Source organism: Phyllobates terribilis, unplaced genomic scaffold (assembly GCF_046119375.1).
Source record: "Phyllobates terribilis strain yellow unplaced genomic scaffold, ASM4611937v1 Scaffold_9__5_contigs__length_417890890, whole genome shotgun sequence".
Taxonomy (NCBI): Eukaryota; Metazoa; Chordata; class Amphibia; order Anura; family Dendrobatidae; genus Phyllobates; species Phyllobates terribilis.
Window position 1 is genome coordinate 8,327,716 of NW_027362769.1, and position 26,754 is coordinate 8,354,469.

The following is a 26,754-nucleotide window of genomic DNA, read 5'->3' on the forward strand; positions in this document are numbered from 1 at the left end:
TTAAGCTACTGTGACCTCCACCACTCTTCCAACGGGCATTAAAACCATCTTGTTAAACCACTCTGAACTCCACGTCTCTTCCAAGGGGCATTAAAACGATCTTGTTAAGCTACTGTGACCTCCACCACTCTTCCAACGGCCATTAAAACCATCTTGTTAAGCTACTTTGACCTCCACAACTCTTCCAAGGGGCATTGATATTGTCTTTTTATTTCACTGCGACCTCCACCACTCTTCCAAGGGGCATTAAACTGTCTTGTTAAGCTACTGTGACCTCCAACACTCTTCCAAGGGTCATTAAATCCATCTTGTTAAACCACTCTGAACTCAACGTCTCTTCCAAGGGGCATTAAAACCATCTTGTTAAGCTACTGTGACCTCCACCACTCTTCCAAGAGGCATTAAACCGTCTTGTTAAGCTACTGTGACCTCCACGTCTCTTCCAAGGAGCATTAAAACCGTCTTGTCATGCTACTGTGACCACCACCACTCTTCCAAGTGGCATTAAAACCGTCTTGTTAAGCTACTGTGACCTCCACCACTCTTCCAAGGGGCATTAAAACTGTCTTGTTAAGCTACTGTGACCTTCACGTCTCTTCCAAGGGGCATTAAAACCATCTTGTTAAGCTACTGTGACCTCCACCACTCTTCCAAGGAGCATTGATATTGTCTTTTTATTCCACTGCTACCTCCACCACTTTTCCAAGGGGCATTAAAACTGCCTTGCTAAGCTACTGTGACCTCCACCACTCTTCCAAGGGGCATTAAAACCATCTTGTTAAGCTACTGTGACCTCAACCACTCTTCCAAGGGGCATTCATATTTTTTTTTTTTCCTCTGCGACCTCCACCACTCTTCCAAGGGGCAATAAAACTGTCTTGTTAAGCTACTGTGACCTCCACCACTCTTCCAACGCGCATTGAAACCATCTTGTTAAACCACTCTGAACACCACGTCTCTTCCAAGGGGCATTAAAACGATCGTGTTAAGCTACTGTGACCTCCACCACTCTTCCAACGGGTATTAAAAACATCTTGTTAAACCACTCTGAACTCCACGTCTCTTCCAAGGGGCATTAAAACGATGTTGTTAAGCTACTGTGACCTCCACCACTCTCCCAAGAGGCAATAAAACTGTCTTGTTAAGCTACTGTGACCTCCACGTCTCCTCCAAGGAGCATTAAAACCGTCATGTTAAGCTACTGTGACCACAACCACTCTTCCAAGGGGCATTAAAACTGTCTTGTTAAGCTACTGTGACCTCCACAACTCTTCCAAGGGGCATAAAAACAGTCTTGTTAAGCTACTGTGACCTCCACAACTCTTCCAAGGGGCATTAAAACTGTCTTGTTAAGCTACTGAGACCTCCACGTCTCTTCCAAGGGGCATTAAAACCGTCTTGTTTAGCTACTGTGACCTCCACCACTCTTCCAAGGGGCATGAAAAATATCCTGTTAAGCTACTGTGACCCCCACGTCTCTTTCAAGGGGCAATAAAACTGTCTTGTTAAGCTCCTGTGACCTCCACCTATCTTCCAAGAGGCATTGATATTGTCTTTTCATTCCACTGCTACCTCCACCACATTTTCAAGAGGCATTAAAACTGTCTTGTTAAGCTACTGTGACCGCCACCACTCTTCCAAGGGGCATTGATATTGTCTTTTTATTCCACTGCTACCTCCACCACTCTTCCAAAGGGTATTAAAATTGTCTTGTTAAGCTACTGTGACCCCCACCACTCTTCCAAGGGGCATTAAAACCATCTTGTTAAACTGCTCTGAACTCCACGTCTCTTCCAATGGGCATTAAAATTATATTGTGAAGCTACTGTGACCTCCACCACTCTTCCAAGAGGCATTAAAACCGTCTTGTTAAGCTACTGTGCTCTCCACGTCTCTTCCAAGGGGCATTAAAACTGTCTTGTTAAGCTAGTGTGACCTCCACCACTCTTCCAAGGGGCACTAAAACTGTCTTGTTAAGCTACTGTGACATCCACGTCTCTTCCAAGGGGCATTAAAATCATCTTGTTAAGCTACTGTGGCCTCCACCACTCCTCCAAGGGGCATTAAAGCCATCTTGTTAAGCTACTGTGACCTCCACCACTCTTCCAAGGGGCATTGATACTGTATTTTTATTCCACTGCGACCTCCACCTCTCTTTAAAGGCGCATAAAAACTGTCTTGTTATGCTACTGTGACCTCCACCACTCTACCAGGGGGCATTAATACCATCTTTTTAAGCTGCTTTGACCTCCACCACTCTTCCAATTGGCATTGATATTGTCTTTTTATTTCACTGCGACCTCCACCACTCTTCCAAGGGGCATTAAAACTGTCTTGTTAAGCTACTGTGACCTCCACCACTCTTCCAAGGGGCATTACTACCATCTTGTTAAACGACTCTGAACTCCACGTCTCTTCCAAGGGGCATTAAAACCATCTTGTTAAGCTACTGGGACCTCCACCACTCTTCCAATAGGCATTAAAACCGTCTTGTTAAGCTACTGTGACCTCCACCACTCTTCCAAGGGGCATTAAAACTGTCTTGTTAAGCTTTTGTGACCTCCAATACTCTTACAAGGGGCATAAAAACCGTCTTGTTAAGCTTCTGTGACCTCCACCACTCTTCCAAGGGGCATTAAAACTGTCTTGTTAAGCTACTGAGACCTCCACGTCTCTTCCAAGGGGCATTAAAACCATCTTGTTTAGCTACTGTGACCTCCACCACTCTTCCAAGGGGCATTAAAACTGTCTTGTTAAGCTACTGTGACCTCCACGTCTCTTTCAAGATGCATTAAAACTGTCTTGTTAAGCTACTGTGACCTCCACCACTCTTCCAAGGGGCATTAAAACTGTCTTGTTAAGCTACTGAGACCTCCACGTCTCTTCCAAGGGGCATTAAAACCGTCTTGTTTAGCTACTGTGACCTCCACCACTCTTCAAAGGGGCATTAAAACTGTGTTGTTAAGCTACTGTGACCTCCACGTCTCTTTCAAGGGGCATTAAAACTGTCTTGTTAAGCTACTGTGACCTCCACCACTCTTCGAAAGGGCATTGATATTGTCTTTTCATTCAACTGCTACCTCCACCACTGTTGCAAGGGGCATTAAAACCGTCTTGTTAAGCTACTGTGACCTCCACCACTCTTCCAAGGGGCATTGATATTGTCTTTTTATTCCACTGCGACCTCCACCACTCTTCCAAAAGGGATTAAAACTGTCTTGTTAAGCTACTGTGACCTCCACCAATCTTCCAAGGGGCATTAAAACCATCTTGTTAAACCACTTTAAACACCACATCTCTTCCAAGGGGCATTAAAACCATCTTGATAATCTACTGTGACCTCCACCTCTCTTCCAAGAGGCATTAAAACCATCTTGTTAAGCTACTGTGACCTCCACGAGTCTTCCAAGGGGCATTAAAACAGTCTTGTTAAGCTTCTGTGACCTCCACCACTCTTCCAGGGGGCATTAAAACCATCTTGTTAAGCTACTGTGACTTCCACCACTCTTCCAAGGGGCATTGAAACTGTCTTGTTAAGCTGTTGTGACCTCCACCACTCTTCCAAGGGCCATTAAAACAGTCTTGTTAAGCTACTGTGACCTCCACGTCTCTTCCAAGGGGCATTGATATTGTCTTTTTATTCCACTTCTACCTCCACCACTCTTCCAAAGGGTATTAAAACAGTCTTGTTAAGCTACTGTGACCCCCACCACTCTTCCAAGGGGCATTAAAACCATCTTGTTAAACTGCTCTGAACTCCACGTCTCTTCCAATGGGCATTAAAATTATATTGTGAAGCTACTGTGACCTCCACCACTCTTCCAAGAGGCATTAAAACCGTCTTGTTAAGCTACTGTGCTCTCCACGTCTCTTCCAAGGGGCATTAAAACTGTCTTGTTAAGCTAGTGTGACCTCCACCACTCTTCCAAGGGGCACTAAAACTGTCTTGTTAAGCTACTGTGACATCCACGTCTCTTCCAAGGGGCATTAAAATCATCTTGTTAAGCTACTGTGGCCTCCACCACTCCTCCAAGGGGCATTAAAGCCATCTTGTTAAGCTACTGTGACCTCCACCACTCTTCCAAGGGGCATTGATACTGTATTTTTATTCCACTGCGACCTCCACCTCTCTTTAAAGGCGCATAAAAACTGTCTTGTTATGCTACTGTGACCTCCACCACTCTACCAGGGGGCATTAATACCATCTTTTTAAGCTGCTTTGACCTCCACCACTCTTCCAATTGGCATTGATATTGTCTTTTTATTTCACTGCGACCTCCACCACTCTTCCAAGGGGCATTAAAACTGTCTTGTTAAGCTACTGTGACCTCCACCACTCTTCCAAGGGGCATTACTACCATCTTGTTAAACGACTCTGAACTCCACGTCTCTTCCAAGGGGCATTAAAACCATCTTGTTAAGCTACTGGGACCTCCACCACTCTTCCAATAGGCATTAAAACCGTCTTGTTAAGCTACTGTGACCTCCACCACTCTTCCAAGGGGCATTAAAACTGTCTTGTTAAGCTTTTGTGACCTCCAATACTCTTACAAGGGGCATAAAAACCGTCTTGTTAAGCTTCTGTGACCTCCACCACTCTTCCAAGGGGCATTAAAACTGTCTTGTTAAGCTACTGAGACCTCCACGTCTCTTCCAAGGGGCATTAAAACCATCTTGTTTAGCTACTGTGACCTCCACCACTCTTCCAAGGGGCATTAAAACTGTCTTGTTAAGCTACTGTGACCTCCACGTCTCTTTCAAGGTGCATTAAAACTGTCTTGTTAAGCTACTGTGACCTCCACCACTCTTCCAAGGGGCATTAAAACTGTCTTGTTAAGCTACTGAGACCTCCACGTCTCTTCCAAGGGGCATTAAAACCGTCTTGTTTAGCTACTGTGACCTCCACCACTCTTCAAAGGGGCATTAAAACTGTGTTGTTAAGCTACTGTGACCTCCACGTCTCTTTCAAGGGGCATTAAAACTGTCTTGTTAAGCTACTGTGACCTCCACCACTCTTCGAAAGGGCATTGATATTGTCTTTTCATTCAACTGCTACCTCCACCACTGTTGCAAGGGGCATTAAAACCGTCTTGTTAAGCTACTGTGACCTCCACCACTCTTCCAAGGGGCATTGATATTGTCTTTTTATTCCACTGCGACCTCCACCACTCTTCCAAAAGGGATTAAAACTGTCTTGTTAAGCTACTGTGACCTCCACCAATCTTCCAAGGGGCATTAAAACCATCTTGTTAAACCACTTTAAACACCACATCTCTTCCAAGGGGCATTAAAACCATCTTGATAATCTACTGTGACCTCCACCTCTCTTCCAAGAGGCATTAAAACCATCTTGTTAAGCTACTGTGACCTCCACGAGTCTTCCAAGGGGCATTAAAACAGTCTTGTTAAGCTTCTGTGACCTCCACCACTCTTCCAGGGGGCATTAAAACCATCTTGTTAAGCTACTGTGACTTCCACCACTCTTCCAAGGGGCATTGAAACTGTCTTGTTAAGCTGTTGTGACCTCCACCACTCTTCCAAGGGCCATTAAAACAGTCTTGTTAAGCTACTGTGACCTCCACGTCTCTTCCAAGGGGCATTGATATTGTCTTTTTATTCCACTTCTACCTCCACCACTCTTCCAAAGGGTATTAAAACAGTCTTGTTAAGCTACTGTGACCCCCACCACTCTTCCAAGGGGCATTAAAACCATCTTGTTAAACTACTCTGAACTCCACGTCTCTTCCAATGGGCATTAAAACGATATTGTGAAGCTACTGTGACCTCCACCACTCTTCCAAGAGGCATTAAAACCGTCTTGTTAACTACTGTGCTCTCCACGTCTCTTCCAAGGGGCATTAAAACCGTCTTGTTAAGCTAATGTGACCACCACCACTCTTCCAAGGGGCATTAAAACCGTCTTGATAAGCTACTGTGACCTCCACCACTCTTCCAAGGGGCATTAAAACTGTCTTGTTAAGCTACTGTGACCTCCACCACTCTTCCAAGGGGCACTAAAACTGTCTTGTTAAGCTACTGTGACATCCACGTCTCTTCCAAGGGGCATTAAAACCATCTTGTTAAGCTACTGTGGCCTCCACCACTCCTCCAAGGGGCATTAAAGCCATCTTGTTAAGCTACTGTGACCTCCACCACTCTTCCAAGGGGCATTGATACTGTATTTTTATTCCACTGCGACCTCCACCTCTCTTTAAAGAGGCATAAAAACTATCTAGTTAAGCTGCTTTGACCTCCACCACTCTTCCAAGGGGCATTGATATTGTCTTTTTATTTCACTGCGACCTCCACCACTCTTCCAAGGGGCATTAAAACTGTCTTGTTAAGCTACTGTGACCTCCACCACTCTTCCAAGGGGCATTAATACCATCTTGTTAAACGACTGTGAGCTCCACGTCTCTTACAAGGGGCATTAAAACCATCTTGTTTAAGCTACTGGGACCTCCACCACTCTTCCAAGAGGCATTAAAACCGTCTTGTTAAGCTACTGTGACCTCCACCACTCTTCCAAGGGGCATTAAAACTGTCTTCTTAAGCTACTGAGACCTCCACGTCTCTTCCAAGGGGCATTAAAACCATCTTGTTTAGCTACTGTGACCTCCACCACTCTTCCAAGGGGCATTAACACTGTCTTGTTAAGCTACTGTGACCTCCACGTCTCTTTCAAGGTGCATTAAAACTGTCTTGTTAAGCTACTGTGACCTCCACCTCTCTTCCAAGGGACATTAAAACTGTCTTGTTAAGCTACTGAGACCTCCACATCTCTTCCAAGGGGCATTAAAACCGTGTTGTTTAGCTACTGTGACCTCCACCACTCTTCATAGGGGCATTAAAACTGTGTTGTTAAGCTACTGTGACCTCCACGTCTCTTTCAAGGGGCATTAAAACTGTCTTGTTAAGCTACTGTGACCTCCACCACTCTTCGAAAGGGCATTGATATTGTCTTTTCATTCCACTGCTACCTCCACCACTCTTGCAAGGGGCATTAAAACCGTCTTGTTAAGCTACTGTGACCTCCACCACTCTTCCAAGAGGCATTAAAACCGTCTTGTTAAGCTACTGTGACCACCACCACTCTTCCAAGTCGCACTAAAACTGTCTTGTTAAGCTACTGTGACATCCACGTCTCTTTCAAGGGGCATTAAAACCGTATTGTTAAGCTACTGTGACCTCCAGCACTCTTCCAAAGGGCACTGATATTGTCTTTTTATTACACTGCGACCTCCACCACTCTTCCAAGGGTGCATTAAAACTGTCTTGTTAAGCTACTGTGACCTCCACCACTCTTCCAAGGGGCATTAAAGCCATCTTGTTAAGTTACTATGACCTCCACCACTCTTCCAAGGGGCATTTATACTGTATATTTATTCCACTGCGACCTCCACCACTCTTAAAAGGGTCATAAAAACTGTCTTGTTATGCTACTGTGACATCCACCACTCTACCAAGGGGCATTAAAACCATCTTGTTAAGCTACTTTGACCTCCACCACTCTTCCAAGGGGCATTCAAACTGTTTTGTTAAGCTACTGTGACCTCCAACACTCTTCCAAGGGGCATTAAAACCATCTTATTAAACCACTCTGAACTCAACGTCTCTTCCAAGGGGCATTAAAACCATCTTGTTAAGCTACTGTGACCTCCACCACTCTTCCAAGAGGCATTAAAACCGTCTTGTTAAGCTACTGTGACCTCCACGTCTCTTCCAAGGAGCATTAAAACCGTCTTGTCAAGCTACTGTGACCACCACCACTCTTCCAAGTGGCATTAAAACCGTCTTGTTAAGCTACTGTGACCTCCACCACTCTTCCAAGGAGCATTAAAACCGCCTTGTGAAGCTACTGTGACCTCCACCACTCTTCCAAGGGGCATTAAAACTGTCTTGTTAAGCTACTGTGACCTTCACGTCTCTTCCAAGGGGCATTAAAACCATCTTGTTAAGCTACTGTGACCTCCACCACTCTTCCAAGGCGCATTGATATTGTATTTTTATTCCACTGCTACCTCCACCACTTTTTCAAGGGGCATTAAAACTGCCTTGTTAAGCTACTGTGACCTCCACCACTCTTCCAAGGGGCATTAAAACCATCTTGTTAAGCTACTGTGACCTCAACCTCTCTTCCAAGGGGCATTCATATTTTATTTTTTTTCCTCTGCGACCTCCACCACTCTTCCAAGGGGCATTAAAACTGTCTTGTTAAGCTACTGTGACCTCCACCACTCTTCCAGGGGGCATTAAAGCCATCTTGTTAAGCTACTATGACCTCCACCTCTCTTCCAAGGGGCATTTATACTGTATTTTTATTCCACTGCGACCGCTACCACTCTTAAAAGGGGCATAAAAACTGTCTTGTTATGCTACTGTAACCTCCACCACTCTACCAAGGGGCATTAAAATCAGCTTGTTAAGCTACTTTGACCTCCACCACTCTTCCAAGTGGCATTGATTTTGTCTTTTTATTTCCCTGCGACCTCCACCACTCTTCCAAGGGGCAATAAAACTGTCTTGTTAAGCTACTGTTACCTCCACCACTCTTCCAACGGGCATTAAAACCATCTTGTTAAACCACTCTGAACTCCACGTCTCTTCCAAGGGGCATTAAAACGATCTTGTTAAGCTACTGTGACCTCCACCACTCTTCCAACGGGCATTAAAACCATCTTGTTAAACCACTCTGAACTCCACGTCTCTTCCAAGGGGCATTAAAACGATCTTGTTAAGCTACTGTGACCTCAACCACTCTCCAAAGAGGCATTAAAACTGTCTTGTTAAGCTACTGTGACCTCCACGTCTCTTCCAAGGAGCATTAAAACCGTCATGTTAAGCTACTGTGACCACAACCACTCTTCCAAGGGGCATTAAAACTGTCTTGTTAAGCTACTGTGACCTCCACAACTCTTCCAAGGGTCATAAAAACAGTCTTGTTAAGCTACTGTGACCTCCACAACTCTTCCAAGGGGCAATAAAACTGTCTTGTTAAGCTACTGAGACCTCCACGTCTCTTCCAAGGGGCATTAAAACCGTCTTGTTTAGCTACTGTGACCTCCATCACTCTTCCAAGGGGCATGAAAAATATCCTGTTAAGCTACTGTGACCCCCACGTCTCTTTCAAGGGGCAATAAAACTGTCTTGTTAAGCTCCTGTGACCTCCACCTATCTTCCAAGAGCCATTGATATTGTCTTTTCATTCCACTGCTACCTCCACCACATTTTCAAGGGGCATTAAAACTGTCTTGTTAAGCTACTGTGACCGCCACCACTCTTCCAAGGGGAATTGATATTGTCTTTTTATTCCACTGCTACCTCCACCACTCTTCCAAAGGGTATTAAAACTGTCTTGTTAAGCTACTGTGACCCCCACCACTATTCCAAGGGGCATTAAAACCATCTTGTTAAACTACTCTGAACTCCACGTCTCTTCCAATGGGCATTAAAACGATATTGTGAAGCTACTGTGACCCCCACCACTCTTCCAAGAGGCATTAAAACCGTCTTGTTAAGCTACTGTGCTCTCCACGTCTCTTCCAAGGGGCATTAAAACAGTCTTGTTAAGCTAATGTGACCACCACCACTCTTCCAAGAGGCATTAAAACCGTCTTGATAAGCTAATGTGACCTCCACCACTCTTCCAAGGGGCATTAAAACTGTCTTGTTAAGCTACTGTGACCTCCACCACTCTTCCAAGGGGCACTAAAACTGTCTTGTTAAGCTACTGTGACATCCACGTCTCTTCCAAGGGGCATTAAAACCATCTTGTTAAGCTACTGTGGCCTCCACCACTCCTCCAAGGGGCATTAAAGCCATCTTGTTAAGCTACTGTGACCTCCACGACTCTTCCAAGGGGCATTGATACTGTATTTTTATTCCACTGCGACCTCCACCTCTCTTTAAAGGGGCATAAAAACTGTCTTGTTATGCTACTGTGACCTCCACCACTCTACCAGGAGGCATTAATACCATCTTGTTAAGCTGCTTTGACCTCCACCACTCTTCCAATTGGCATTGATATTGTCTTTTTATTTCACTGCGACCTCCACCACTCTTCCAAGGGGCATTTAAACTGTCTTGTTAAGCTACTGTGACCTCCACCACTCTTCCAAGGGGCATTAATAGCATCTTGTTAAACGACTCTGAACTCCACGTCTCTTCCAAGGGGCATTAAAACCATCTTGTTAAGCTACTGGGACCTCCACCACTCTTCCAAGAGGCATTAAAATCGTCTTGTTAAGCTACTGTGACCTCCACGTCTCTTTCAAGGGGCATTAAAACTGTCTTGTTAAGCTACTGTGACCTCCACCACTCTTCGAAAGGGCATTGATATTGTCTTTTCATTCCACTGCTACCTCCACCACTCTTGCAAGGGGCATTAAAACCGTCTTGTTAAGCTACTGTGACCTCCACCACTCTTCCAAGAGGCATTAAAACCGTCTTGTTAAGCTACTGTGACCACCACCACTCTTCCAAGTCGCACTAAAACTGTCTTGTTAAGCTACTGTGACATCCACGTCTCTTTCAAGGGGCATTAAAACCGTATTGTTAAGCTACTGTGACCTCCAGCACTCTTCCAAAGGGCACTGATATTGTCTTTTTATTACACTGCGACCTCCACCACTCTTCCAAGGGTGCATTAAAACTGTCTTGTTAAGCTACTGTGACCTCCACCACTCTTCCAAGGGGCATTAAAGCCATCTTGTTAAGTTACTATGACCTCCACCACTCTTCCAAGGGGCATTTATACTGTATATTTATTCCACTGCGACCTCCACCACTCTTAAAAGGGTCATAAAAACTGTCTTGTTATGCTACTGTGACATCCACCACTCTACCAAGGGGCATTAAAACCATCTTGTTAAGCTACTTTGACCTCCACCACTCTTCCAAGGGGCATTCAAACTGTTTTGTTAAGCTACTGTGACCTCCAACACTCTTCCAAGGGGCATTAAAACCATCTTATTAAACCACTCTGAACTCAACGTCTCTTCCAAGGGGCATTAAAACCATCTTGTTAAGCTACTGTGACCTCCACCACTCTTCCAAGAGGCATTAAAACCGTCTTGTTAAGCTACTGTGACCTCCACGTCTCTTCCAAGGAGCATTAAAACCGTCTTGTCAAGCTACTGTGACCACCACCACTCTTCCAAGTGGCATTAAAACCGTCTTGTTAAGCTACTGTGACCTCCACCACTCTTCCAAGGAGCATTAAAACCGCCTTGTGAAGCTACTGTGACCTCCACCACTCTTCCAAGGGGCATTAAAACTGTCTTGTTAAGCTACTGTGACCTTCACGTCTCTTCCAAGGGGCATTAAAACCATCTTGTTAAGCTACTGTGACCTCCACCACTCTTCCAAGGCGCATTGATATTGTATTTTTATTCCACTGCTACCTCCACCACTTTTTCAAGGGGCATTAAAACTGCCTTGTTAAGCTACTGTGACCTCCACCACTCTTCCAAGGGGCATTAAAACCATCTTGTTAAGCTACTGTGACCTCAACCTCTCTTCCAAGGGGCATTCATATTTTATTTTTTTTCCTCTGCGACCTCCACCACTCTTCCAAGGGGCATTAAAACTGTCTTGTTAAGCTACTGTGACCTCCACCACTCTTCCAGGGGGCATTAAAGCCATCTTGTTAAGCTACTATGACCTCCACCTCTCTTCCAAGGGGCATTTATACTGTATTTTTATTCCACTGCGACCGCTACCACTCTTAAAAGGGGCATAAAAACTGTCTTGTTATGCTACTGTAACCTCCACCACTCTACCAAGGGGCATTAAAATCAGCTTGTTAAGCTACTTTGACCTCCACCACTCTTCCAAGTGGCATTGATTTTGTCTTTTTATTTCCCTGCGACCTCCACCACTCTTCCAAGGGGCAATAAAACTGTCTTGTTAAGCTACTGTTACCTCCACCACTCTTCCAACGGGCATTAAAACCATCTTGTTAAACCACTCTGAACTCCACGTCTCTTCCAAGGGGCATTAAAACGATCTTGTTAAGCTACTGTGACCTCCACCACTCTTCCAACGGGCATTAAAACCATCTTGTTAAACCACTCTGAACTCCACGTCTCTTCCAAGGGGCATTAAAACGATCTTGTTAAGCTACTGTGACCTCAACCACTCTCCAAAGAGGCATTAAAACTGTCTTGTTAAGCTACTGTGACCTCCACGTCTCTTCCAAGGAGCATTAAAACCGTCATGTTAAGCTACTGTGACCACAACCACTCTTCCAAGGGGCATTAAAACTGTCTTGTTAAGCTACTGTGACCTCCACAACTCTTCCAAGGGTCATAAAAACAGTCTTGTTAAGCTACTGTGACCTCCACAACTCTTCCAAGGGGCAATAAAACTGTCTTGTTAAGCTACTGAGACCTCCACGTCTCTTCCAAGGGGCATTAAAACCGTCTTGTTTAGCTACTGTGACCTCCATCACTCTTCCAAGGGGCATGAAAAATATCCTGTTAAGCTACTGTGACCCCCACGTCTCTTTCAAGGGGCAATAAAACTGTCTTGTTAAGCTCCTGTGACCTCCACCTATCTTCCAAGAGCCATTGATATTGTCTTTTCATTCCACTGCTACCTCCACCACATTTTCAAGGGGCATTAAAACTGTCTTGTTAAGCTACTGTGACCGCCACCACTCTTCCAAGGGGAATTGATATTGTCTTTTTATTCCACTGCTACCTCCACCACTCTTCCAAAGGGTATTAAAACTGTCTTGTTAAGCTACTGTGACCCCCACCACTATTCCAAGGGGCATTAAAACCATCTTGTTAAACTACTCTGAACTCCACGTCTCTTCCAATGGGCATTAAAACGATATTGTGAAGCTACTGTGACCCCCACCACTCTTCCAAGAGGCATTAAAACCGTCTTGTTAAGCTACTGTGCTCTCCACGTCTCTTCCAAGGGGCATTAAAACAGTCTTGTTAAGCTAATGTGACCACCACCACTCTTCCAAGAGGCATTAAAACCGTCTTGATAAGCTAATGTGACCTCCACCACTCTTCCAAGGGGCATTAAAACTGTCTTGTTAAGCTACTGTGACCTCCACCACTCTTCCAAGGGGCACTAAAACTGTCTTGTTAAGCTACTGTGACATCCACGTCTCTTCCAAGGGGCATTAAAACCATCTTGTTAAGCTACTGTGGCCTCCACCACTCCTCCAAGGGGCATTAAAGCCATCTTGTTAAGCTACTGTGACCTCCACGACTCTTCCAAGGGGCATTGATACTGTATTTTTATTCCACTGCGACCTCCACCTCTCTTTAAAGGGGCATAAAAACTGTCTTGTTATGCTACTGTGACCTCCACCACTCTACCAGGAGGCATTAATACCATCTTGTTAAGCTGCTTTGACCTCCACCACTCTTCCAATTGGCATTGATATTGTCTTTTTATTTCACTGCGACCTCCACCACTCTTCCAAGGGGCATTTAAACTGTCTTGTTAAGCTACTGTGACCTCCACCACTCTTCCAAGGGGCATTAATAGCATCTTGTTAAACGACTCTGAACTCCACGTCTCTTCCAAGGGGCATTAAAACCATCTTGTTAAGCTACTGGGACCTCCACCACTCTTCCAAGAGGCATTAAAATCGTCTTGTTAAGCTACTGTGACCTCCACCACTCTTCCAAGGGGCATTAAAACTGGCTTGTTAAGCTATTGTGACCTCCAATACTCTTCCAAGGGGCATAAAAACCGTCTTGTTAAGCTTCTGTGACCTCCACCACTCTTCCAAGGGGCATTAAAACTGTCTTGTTAAGCTACTGAGACCTCCACGTCTCTTCCAAGGGGCATTAAAACCATCTTGTTTAGCTACTGTGACCTCCACCACTCTTCCAAGGGGCATTAAAACTGTCTTGTTAAGCTACTGTGACCTCCACGTCTCTTTCAAGGTGCATTAAAACTGTCTTCTTAAGCTACTGTGACCTCCACCACTCTTCCAAGGGGCATTAAAACTGTCTTGTTAAGCTACTGAGACCTCCACGTCTCTTCCAAGGGCCATTAAAAACGTCTTGTTTAGCTACTGTGACCTCCACCACTCTTCAAAGGGGCATTAAAACTGTGTTGTTAAGCTACTGTGACCTCCACGTCTCTTTCAAGGGGCATTAAAACTGTCTTGTTAAGCTACTGTGACCTCCACCACTCTTCGAAAGGGCATTGATATTGTCTTTTCATTCCACTGCTACCTCCACCACTCTTGCAAGGGGCATTAAAAATGTCTTGTTAAGCTACTGTGACCTCCACCACTCTTCCAAGGGGCATTGAAATTGTCTTTTTATTCCACTGCGACCTCCACCACTCTTCCAAAAGGCATTAAAACTGTCTTGTTAAGCTACTGTGACCTCCACCACTCTTCCAAGGGGCATTAAAACCATCTTGTTAAACCACTCTAAACACCACATCTCTTCCAAGGGGCATTAAAACCATCTTGATAATCTACTGTGACCTCCACCTCTCTTCCAAGAGGCATTAAAACCATCTTGTTAAGCTACTGTGACCTCCACGAGTCTTCCAAGGGGCATTAAAACAGTCTTGTTAAGCTTCTGTGACCTCCACCACTCTTCCAGGGGGCATTAAAACCGTCTTGTTAAGCTACTGTGACTTCCACCACTCTTCCAAGGGGCATTAAAACTGTCTTGTTAAGCTGTTGTGACCTCCACCACTCTTCCAAGGGCCATTAAAACAGTCTTGTTAAGCTACTGTGACCTCCACGTCTCTTCCAAGGGGCATTAAAACCGTCTTGTTAAGCTACTGTGACCTCCACCACTCTTCCAAGGGGCATTGATATTGTCTTTTTATTCCACTGCTACCTCCACCACTCTTCCAAGGGGCATTAAAACTGTCTTGTTAAGCTACTGTGACCTCCACCACTCTTCCAAGGGGCATTAAAGCTATCTTGTTAAGCTCCTGTGACCTCCACCACTCATCCAAGGGGCTTTGATATTGTATTTTTATTCCACTGCGACCTCCATCACTCTTAAAAGTGGCGTTAAAACTGTCTTGTTATGCTACTGTGACCTCCACCACTCTTCCAGGGGGCATTAAAACCGTCTTGTTAAGCTACTGTGACCTCCACAACTCTTCCAAGGGGCATTGATATTGTCTTTTTAATCCTCTGCGACCTCCACAACTTTACCAAGTGGCATAAAAACTGTCTTGTGAAGCTACTGTGACTTCCACCACTCTTCCAAGGGGCATTAAAACTGTCTTTTTAAGCTACTGTGACCTCCACCACTATTCCAAGGGGCATTAAAACTGTCTTGTTAAGCAACTGTAACCTCCACGTCTCTTCCAAGGGGCATTAAAACCGTCTTGTTAAGCAACTGTGACCTCCACCACTCTTCCAAGTGGCATTGACATTGTCTTTTTATTCCACTGCGACCTCCACTACTCTTCAAAGGGGCATTAAAACTGTCTTGTTAAGCTACCGTGACCTCCAACACTCTTCCAAGGGGCATAAAAACTGTCTTGTTAAGCTACTATGACCTCCACCACTCTACCAAGGGGCATTGATATTATCTTTTTATTCCACAGCGACCTCCACCACTCTTGCAAGGGGCATTAAAACTGTCTTGTTAAGGTACTGTGACCTCCACCACTCTACCAAAGGGGCATTAAAACTGTCTTGTTAAGCTACTGGGATCTCCACCACTCTTCCAAGGGGCATTAGAACCATCTTGTTAAACCACTCTGAACTCCACGTCTCTTCAAAGGGGCATTAAAACCATATTGTTAAGCTACTGAGACCTCCACGTCTCCTCCAAGGGGCATTAAAACCGTCTTGTTTAGCTACTGTGACCTCGACCACTCTTCCAAGGGGCATTAAAACTGTCTTGTTAAGCTACTGTAACCTCCATGTCTCTTTCAAGGGGCATTAAAACTGTCTTGTTAAGCTACTGTGACCTCCACCGCTCTTCCAACGGGCATTGATATTGTCTTTTCATTCCACTTCTACCTCCACCACTCTTCCAAGGGGCATTAAAACTGTATTGTTAAGCTACTGTGACCTCCAGCACTCTTCCAATGGGCATTAAAACTGTCTTGTTTAGCTACTGTGACCTCCACCACTCTTCCAAGGGGCATTAAAACTGTCTTGTTAAGCTACTGTAACCTCCACGTCTCTTTCAAGGGGCATTAAAAGTGTCTTGTTAAGCTACTGTGACCTCCACCGCTCTTCCAACGGGCATTGATATTGTCTTTTCATTCCACTGCCACCTCCACCACTCTTCCAAGGGGCATTAAAACTGTCTTGTTAAGCAACTGTGACCTCCAGCACTCTTCCAAGTGGCATTAAAACTGTCTTGTTAAGCTACTCTGACCTCCACCACGCTTCCAAGTGGAACTAAAACCGTCTTGTTAAGCTACTGTGAACTCCACCATTCTTCCAAGGGGCATTGATATTTTCTTTAAATTCCACTGCGACCTCCACTACTCTTCAAAGGGACATTAAAACTGTCTTGGTAAGCTACTGTGACCTCGAACACTCTTCCAAGGGGCATAAAAACTGTCTTGTTAAGCTACTATGACCTCCACCTCTCTTCCAAAGGGCATTGATATTATATTTTTATTCCACTGCGACCTCCACCACTCTTGCAAGGGGCATTAAAACTGTCTTGTTAAGCTACTGTGACCTCCACCACTCTTCCAATGGGCATTAAAACTGTCTTGTTTTGCTACTGTGACCTCCAAGTCTCTTCCGAGGGGCATTAAAACCATCTTGTTAAGCTACTGTGACCTCCACCACTCTTGAAAGGAGCATTGATATTGTCTTTTTGTTCCACTGCGACCTCCACAACTCTTCCAAGGGGCATTAAAACTGTCTTGTTAAGCTACTTTGACCTCCACCACTCTTCCAAGTGGCATTAAAACCGTCTTGTTAAACCACTCTGAACTCCATGTCTCTACCAAGGGGCATTAAAACCGTATTGTTAAGCTACTGTGACCTCCACCACTCTTCCAAGAGGCATTAAAACTGTCATGTTAAGCTACTGTGACCTACACGTCTTTTCCAAGGGGCATTAAAACCATCTTGTTAAGCTACTGTGACCTCCAAAACTCTTCCATGGGGCATTAAAACCATCTTGTAAAGCTACTGTGACCTCCACCACTCTTCCAAGGGACATTGATAGTGTCTTTTTTTTCCACTGCGCCTCCACCACTCTTACAAGGGGCATTAAAACCATTTTGTTAAGCTACTGTGACCTCCACCACTCTTCCAACGGGCATTAAAACTGTCTTGTTAAGCTACTGTGACCTCCACGTCTCTTTCAAGGGGCATTAAATCTGTCTTGTTAAGCTACTGTGACCTCCACCACTCTTCCACGGAGCATTAAAACTATCTTGTTAGACCACACTGAACTCCACGTCTCTTCCAAGGGGCATTAAAACCATCTTGTTAGACCACACTGAACTCCACGTCTCTTCCAAGGGGCATTAAAACCATCTTGTTAAGCCACTGTGACCTCCACCACTCTTCCAAGAGACATTAAAACTCTCTTGTTAAGCTACTGTGACTTCCACGTCTCTTCCAAGGAGCATGAAAACCGTGTTTTTAAGCTACTGTGACCACCACCACTCTTACAAGGGGAATTAAAACTGTCTTGTTAAGCTACTTGGACCTATACCACTCTTCCAAGGGGCATTAATGTTGTCTTTTTATTCCACTGTGACCTCCACCCCTCTTCCAAGGGGCAATAAAACAGTCTTGTTATGCTACTCTGACCTCCACCACTCTTCCAAGGAGCATTGAGATTATCTTTTTATTCCACTGCGACCTCCACCACTCTTCCAAGGGGCATTAAAACTGTCTTGTTAAGCTACTGTGACCTCCACTATTCTTCCAAGGGGCATTAAAACCATCTTGTAAAGCTAATATGACCTCCATGTCTCTTCGAAGGGGCATTAAAACCGTCTTGTTAAGCTACTGTAACCTCCACCACTCTTCCAAGGTGCTTTGATATTGTCTTTTTATTCCACTGCGACCTCCACAACTCTTCCAAGGGGCATTAAAATTGCCTTAAGGTACTGTGACCTCCAACACTCTTCCAATGGGCATTAAATCCGTCTAGTTTAGCTACTGTAACCTCAACAACTTTTCCAAGGGGCATCAAAACTGTCTGTCTTGTTAAGCTACTGTGACCTCCACCTCTTTTCCAAGGAGAATTAAAACCGTCTTGTTAAGCTACTGTCACCTCCACCACTCTTCCATGGGGAGTTAAAACTGTTTTGTTAAGCTACTGTGACCTCCATGTCTCTTCCAAGGGGCATTTAAATCGTATTGTTAAGCTACTGTGACCTCCACCACTCTTCCAAGTGGTATTGATATTGTCTTTTTATTCCACTGCAACCTCCACCACTCTTCCAAGGGGCATTAAAACTGTCTTGTTAAGCTACTGTGACCTCCACCACTTTTCCAAGGGGCAATAAAACTGTCTTGTTAAGCTACTGTGACCTCCACCACTCTTACAAGAGGCATTAAAACTGTCTTGTTAAGCTACTGTGACTTCTACCACTCTTCCAAGGGGCATTAAAACCGTCTTGTTAAACCACTCTGAACTCCACGTCTCTTCCAAGGGGCATTAAAACCGTATTGTTAAGCTACTGTGACCTCCAGCACTCTTCCAAAGGGCACTGATATTGTCTTTTTATTACACTGCGACCTCCACCACTCTTCCAAGGGTGCATTAAAACTGTCTTGTTAAGCTACTGTGACCTCCACCACTCTTCCAAGGGGCATTAAAGCCATCTTGTTAAGTTACTATGACCTCCACCACTCTTCCAAGGGGCATTTATACTGTATATTTATTCCACTGCGACCTCCACCACTCTTAAAAGGGTCATAAAAACTGTCTTGTTATGCTACTGTGACATCCACCACTCTACCAAGGGGCATTAAAACCATCTTGTTAAGCTACTTTGACCTCCACCACTCTTCCAAGGGGCATTCAAACTGTTTTGTTAAGCTACTGTGACCTCCAACACTCTTCCAAGGGGCATTAAAACCATCTTATTAAACCACTCTGAACTCAACGTCTCTTCCAAGGGGCATTAAAACCATCTTGTTAAGCTACTGTGACCTCCACCACTCTTCCAAGAGGCATTAAAACCGTCTTGTTAAGCTACTGTGACCTCCACGTCTCTTCCAAGGAGCATTAAAACCGTCTTGTCAAGCTACTGTGACCACCACCACTCTTCCAAGTGGCATTAAAACCGTCTTGTTAAGCTACTGTGACCTCCACCACTCTTCCAAGGAGCATTAAAACCGCCTTGTGAAGCTACTGTGACCTCCACCACTCTTCCAAGGGGCATTAAAACTGTCTTGTTAAGCTACTGTGACCTTCACGTCTCTTCCAAGGGGCATTAAAACCATCTTGTTAAGCTACTGTGACCTCCACCACTCTTCCAAGGCGCATTGATATTGTATTTTTATTCCACTGCTACCTCCACCACTTTTTCAAGGGGCATTAAAACTGCCTTGTTAAGCTACTGTGACCTCCACCACTCTTCCAAGGGGCATTAAAACCATCTTGTTAAGCTACTGTGACCTCAACCTCTCTTCCAAGGGGCATTCATATTTTATTTTTTTTCCTCTGCGACCTCCACCACTCTTCCAAGGGGCATTAAAACTGTCTTGTTAAGCTACTGTGACCTCCACCACTCTTCCAGGGGGCATTAAAGCCATCTTGTTAAGCTACTATGACCTCCACCTCTCTTCCAAGGGGCATTTATACTGTATTTTTATTCCACTGCGACCGCTACCACTCTTAAAAGGGGCATAAAAACTGTCTTGTTATGCTACTGTAACCTCCACCACTCTACCAAGGGGCATTAAAATCAGCTTGTTAAGCTACTTTGACCTCCACCACTCTTCCAAGTGGCATTGATTTTGTCTTTTTATTTCCCTGCGACCTCCACCACTCTTCCAAGGGGCAATAAAACTGTCTTGTTAAGCTACTGTTACCTCCACCACTCTTCCAACGGGCATTAAAACCATCTTGTTAAACCACTCTGAACTCCACGTCTCTTCCAAGGGGCATTAAAACGATCTTGTTAAGCTACTGTGACCTCCACCACTCTTCCAACGGGCATTAAAACCATCTTGTTAAACCACTCTGAACTCCACGTCTCTTCCAAGGGGCATTAAAACGATCTTGTTAAGCTACTGTGACCTCAACCACTCTCCAAAGAGGCATTAAAACTGTCTTGTTAAGCTACTGTGACCTCCACGTCTCTTCCAAGGAGCATTAAAACCGTCATGTTAAGCTACTGTGACCACAACCACTCTTCCAAGGGGCATTAAAACTGTCTTGTTAAGCTACTGTGACCTCCACAACTCTTCCAAGGGTCATAAAAACAGTCTTGTTAAGCTACTGTGACCTCCACAACTCTTCCAAGGGGCAATAAAACTGTCTTGTTAAGCTACTGAGACCTCCACGTCTCTTCCAAGGGGCATTAAAACCGTCTTGTTTAGCTACTGTGACCTCCATCACTCTTCCAAGGGGCATGAAAAATATCCTGTTAAGCTACTGTGACCCCCACGTCTCTTTCAAGGGGCAATAAAACTGTCTTGTTAAGCTCCTGTGACCTCCACCTATCTTCCAAGAGCCATTGATATTGTCTTTTCATTCCACTGCTACCTCCACCACATTTTCAAGGGGCATTAAAACTGTCTTGTTAAGCTACTGTGACCGCCACCACTCTTCCAAGGGGAATTGATATTGTCTTTTTATTCCACTGCTACCTCCACCACTCTTCCAAAGGGTATTAAAACTGTCTTGTTAAGCTACTGTGACCCCCACCACTATTCCAAGGGGCATTAAAACCATCTTGTTAAACTACTCTGAACTCCACGTCTCTTCCAATGGGCATTAAAACGATATTGTGAAGCTACTGTGACCCCCACCACTCTTCCAAGAGGCATTAAAACCGTCTTGTTAAGCTACTGTGCTCTCCACGTCTCTTGCAAGGGGCATTAAAACAGTCTTGTTAAGCTAATGTGACCACCACCACTCTTCCAAGAGGCATTAAAACCGTCTTGATAAGCTAATGTGACCTCCACCACTCTTCCAAGGGGCATTAAAACTGTCTTGTTAAGCTACTGTGACCTCCACCACTCTTCCAAGGGGCACTAAAACTGTCTTGTTAAGCTACTGTGACATCCACGTCTCTTCCAAGGGGCATTAAAACCATCTTGTTAAGCTACTGTGGCCTCCACCACTCCTCCAAGGGGCATTAAAGCCATCTTGTTAAGCTACTGTGACCTCCACGACTCTTCCAAGGGGCATTGATACTGTATTTTTATTCCACTGCGACCTCCACCTCTCTTTAAAGGGGCATAAAAACTGTCTTGTTATGCTACTGTGACCTCCACCACTCTACCAGGAGGCATTAATACCATCTTGTTAAGCTGCTTTGACCTCCACCACTCTTCCAATTGGCATTGATATTGTCTTTTTATTTCACTGCGACCTCCACCACTCTTCCAAGGGGCATTTAAACTGTCTTGTTAAGCTACTGTGACCTCCACCACTCTTCCAAGGGGCATTAATAGCATCTTGTTAAACGACTCTGAACTCCACGTCTCTTCCAAGGGGCATTAAAACCATCTTGTTAAGCTACTGGGACCTCCACCACTCTTCCAAGAGGCATTAAAATCGTCTTGTTAAGCTACTGTGACCTCCACCACTCTTCCAAGGGGCATTAAAACTGGCTTGTTAAGCTATTGTGACCTCCAATACTCTTCCAAGGGGCATAAAAACCGTCTTGTTAAGCTTCTGTGACCTCCACCACTCTTCCAAGGGGCATTAAAACTGTCTTGTTAAGCTACTGAGACCTCCACGTCTCTTCCAAGGGGCATTAAAACCATCTTGTTTAGCTACTGTGACCTCCACCACTCTTCCAAGGGGCATTAAAACTGTCTTGTTAAGCTACTGTGACCTCCACGTCTCTTTCAAGGTGCATTAAAACTGTCTTCTTAAGCTACTGTGACCTCCACCACTCTTCCAAGGGGCATTAAAACTGTCTTGTTAAGCTACTGAGACCTCCACGTCTCTTCCAAGGGCCATTAAAAACGTCTTGTTTAGCTACTGTGACCTCCACCACTCTTCAAAGGGGCATTAAAACTGTGTTGTTAAGCTACTGTGACCTCCACGTCTCTTTCAAGGGGCATTAAAACTGTCTTGTTAAGCTACTGTGACCTCCACCACTCTTCGAAAGGGCATTGATATTGTCTTTTCATTCCACTGCTACCTCCACCACTCTTGCAAGGGGCATTAAAAATGTCTTGTTAAGCTACTGTGACCTCCACCACTCTTCCAAGGGGCATTGAAATTGTCTTTTTATTCCACTGCGACCTCCACCACTCTTCCAAAAGGCATTAAAACTGTCTTGTTAAGCTACTGTGACCTCCACCACTCTTCCAAGGGGCATTAAAACCATCTTGTTAAACCACTCTAAACACCACATCTCTTCCAAGGGGCATTAAAACCATCTTGATAATCTACTGTGACCTCCACCTCTCTTCCAAGAGGCATTAAAACCATCTTGTTAAGCTACTGTGACCTCCACGAGTCTTCCAAGGGGCATTAAAACAGTCTTGTTAAGCTTCTGTGACCTCCACCACTCTTCCAGGGGGCATTAAAACCGTCTTGTTAAGCTACTGTGACTTCCACCACTCTTCCAAGGGGCATTAAAACTGTCTTGTTAAGCTGTTGTGACCTCCACCACTCTTCCAAGGGCCATTAAAACAGTCTTGTTAAGCTACTGTGACCTCCACGTCTCTTCCAAGGGGCATTAAAACCGTCTTGTTAAGCTACTGTGACCTCCACCACTCTTCCAAGGGGCATTGATATTGTCTTTTTATTACACTGCTACCTCCACCACTCTTCCAAGGGGCATTAAAACTGTCTTGTTAAGCTACTGTGACCTCCACCACTCTTCCAAGGGGCATTAAAGCTATCTTGTTAAGCTCCTGTGACCTCCACCACTCATCCAAGGGGCTTTGATATTGTATTTTTATTCCACTGCGACCTCCATCACTCTTAAAAGTGGCGTTAAAACTGTCTTGTTATGCTACTGTGACCTCCACCACTCTTCCAGGGGGCATTAAAACCGTCTTGTTAAGCTACTGTGACCTCCACAACTCTTCCAAGGGGCATTGATATTGTCTTTTTAATCCTCTGCGACCTCCACAACTTTACCAAGTGGCATAAAAACTGTCTTGTGAAGCTACTGTGACTTCCACCACTCTTCCAAGGGGCATTAAAACTGTCTTTTTAAGCTACTGTGACCTCCACCACTATTCCAAGGGGCATTAAAACTGTCTTGTTAAGCAACTGTAACCTCCACGTCTCTTCCAAGGGGCATTAAAACCGTCTTGTTAAGCAACTGTGACCTCCACCACTCTTCCAAGTGGCATTGACATTGTCTTTTTATTCCACTGCGACCTCCACTACTCTTCAAAGGGGCATTAAAACTGTCTTGTTAAGCTACCGTGACCTCCAACACTCTTCCAAGGGGCATAAAAACTGTCTTGTTAAGCTACTATGACCTCCACCACTCTACCAAGGGGCATTGATATTATCTTTTTATTCCACAGCGACCTCCACCACTCTTGCAAGGGGCATTAAAACTGTCTTGTTAAGGTACTGTGACCTCCACCACTCTACCAAAGGGGCATTAAAACTGTCTTGTTAAGCTACTGGGATCTCCACCACTCTTCCAAGGGGCATTAGAACCATCTTGTTAAACCACTCTGAACTCCACGTCTCTTCAAAGGGGCATTAAAACCATATTGTTAAGCTACTGAGACCTCCACGTCTCCTCCAAGGGGCATTAAAACCGTCTTGTTTAGCTACTGTGACCTCGACCACTCTTCCAAGGGGCATTAAAACTGTCTTGTTAAGCTACTGTAACCTCCATGTCTCTTTCAAGGGGCATTAAAACTGTCTTGTTAAGCTACTGTGACCTCCACCGCTCTTCCAACGGGCATTGATATTGTCTTTTCATTCCACTTCTACCTCCACCACTCTTCCAAGGGGCATTAAAACTGTATTGTTAAGCTACTGTGACCTCCAGCACTCTTCCAATGGGCATTAAAACTGTCTTGTTTAGCTACTGTGACCTCCACCACTCTTCCAAGGGGCATTAAAACTGTCTTGTTAAGCTACTGTAACCTCCACGTCTCTTTCAAGGGGCATTAAAAGTGTCTTGTTAAGCTACTGTGACCTCCACCGCTCTTCCAACGGGCATTGATATTGTCTTTTCATTCCACTGCCACCTCCACCACTCTTCCAAGGGGCATTAAAACTGTCTTGTTAAGCAACTGTGACCTCCAGCACTCTTCCAAGTGGCATTAAAACTGTCTTGTTAAGCTACTCTGACCTCCACCACGCTTCCAAGTGGAACTAAAACCGTCTTGTTAAGCTACTGTGAACTCCACCATTCTTCCAAGGGGCATTGATATTTTCTTTAAATTCCACTGCGACCTCCACTACTCTTCAAAGGGACATTAAAACTGTCTTGGTAAGCTACTGTGACCTCGAACACTCTTCCAAGGGGCATAAAAACTGTCTTGTTAAGCTACTATGACCTCCACCTCTCTTCCAAAGGGCATTGATATTATATTTTTATTCCACTGCGACCTCCACCACTCTTGCAAGGGGCATTAAAACTGTCTTGTTAAGCTACTGTGACCTCCACCACTCTTCCAATGGGCATTAAAACTGTCTTGTTTTGCTACTGTGACCTCCAAGTCTCTTCCGAGGGGCATTAAAACCATCTTGTTAAGCTACTGTGACCTCCACCACTCTTGAAAGGAGCATTGATATTGTCTTTTTGTTCCACTGCGACCTCCACAACTCTTCCAAGGGGCATTAAAACTGTCTTGTTAAGCTACTTTGACCTCCACCACTCTTCCAAGTGGCATTAAAACCGTCTTGTTAAACCACTCTGAACTCCATGTCTCTACCAAGGGGCATTAAAACCGTATTGTTAAGCTACTGTGACCTCCACCACTCTTCCAAGAGGCATTAAAACTGTCATGTTAAGCTACTGTGACCTACACGTCTTTTCCAAGGGGCATTAAAACCATCTTGTTAAGCTACTGTGACCTCCAAAACTCTTCCATGGGGCATTAAAACCATCTTGTAAAGCTACTGTGACCTCCACCACTCTTCCAAGGGACATTGATAGTGTCTTTTTTTTCCACTGCGCCTCCACCACTCTTACAAGGGGCATTAAAACCATTTTGTTAAGCTACTGTGACCTCCACCACTCTTCCAACGGGCATTAAAACTGTCTTGTTAAGCTACTGTGACCTCCACGTCTCTTTCAAGGGGCATTAAATCTGTCTTGTTAAGCTACTGTGACCTCCACCACTCTTCCACGGAGCATTAAAACTATCTTGTTAGACCACACTGAACTCCACGTCTCTTCCAAGGGGCATTAAAACCATCTTGTTAGACCACACTGAACTCCACGTCTCTTCCAAGGGGCATTAAAACCATCTTGTTAAGCCACTGTGACCTCCACCACTCTTCCAAGAGACATTAAAACTCTCTTGTTAAGCTACTGTGACTTCCACGTCTCTTCCAAGGAGCATGAAAACCGTGTTTTTAAGCTACTGTGACCACCACCACTCTTACAAGGGGAATTAAAACTGTCTTGTTAAGCTACTTGGACCTATACCACTCTTCCAAGGGGCATTAATGTTGTCTTTTTATTCCACTGTGACCTCCACCCCTCTTCCAAGGGGCAATAAAACAGTCTTGTTATGCTACTCTGACCTCCACCACTCTTCCAAGGAGCATTGAGATTATCTTTTTATTCCACTGCGACCTCCACCACTCTTCCAAGGGGCATTAAAACTGTCTTGTTAAGCTACTGTGACCTCCACTATTCTTCCAAGGGGCATTAAAACCATCTTGTAAAGCTAATATGACCTCCATGTCTCTTCGAAGGGGCATTAAAACCGTCTTGTTAAGCTACTGTAACCTCCACCACTCTTCCAAGGTGCTTTGATATTGTCTTTTTATTCCACTGCGACCTCCACAACTCTTCCAAGGGGCATTAAAATTGCCTTAAGGTACTGTGACCTCCAACACTCTTCCAATGGGCATTAAATCCGTCTAGTTTAGCTACTGTAACCTCAACAACTTTTCCAAGGGGCATCAAAACTGTCTGTCTTGTTAAGCTACTGTGACCTCCACCTCTTTTCCAAGGAGAATTAAAACCGTCTTGTTAAGCTACTGTCACCTCCACCACTCTTCCATGGGGCATTAAAACTGTTTTGTTAAGCTACTGTGACCTCCATGTCTCTTCCAAGGGGCATTTAAATCGTATTGTTAAGCTACTGTGACCTCCACCACTCTTCCAAGTGGTATTGATATTGTCTTTTTATTCCACTGCGACCTCCACCACTCTTCCAAGGGGCATTAAAACTGCCTTGTTAAGCTACTGTGACCTCCACCACTTTTCCAAGGGGCAATAAAACTGTCTTGTTAAGCTACTGTGACCTCCACCACTCTTACAAGAGGCATTAAAACTGTCTTGTTAAGCTACTGTGACTTCTACCACTCTTCCAAGGGGCATTAAAACCGTCTTGTTAAACCACTCTGAACTCCACGTCTCTTCCAAGGGGCATTAAAACTGTCTTGTTAAGCTACTGTGTCCTCCACCACTCTTCCCAGGGGCACTAAAACGGTCCTGTTAAGCTACTGTGACCTCCACCAC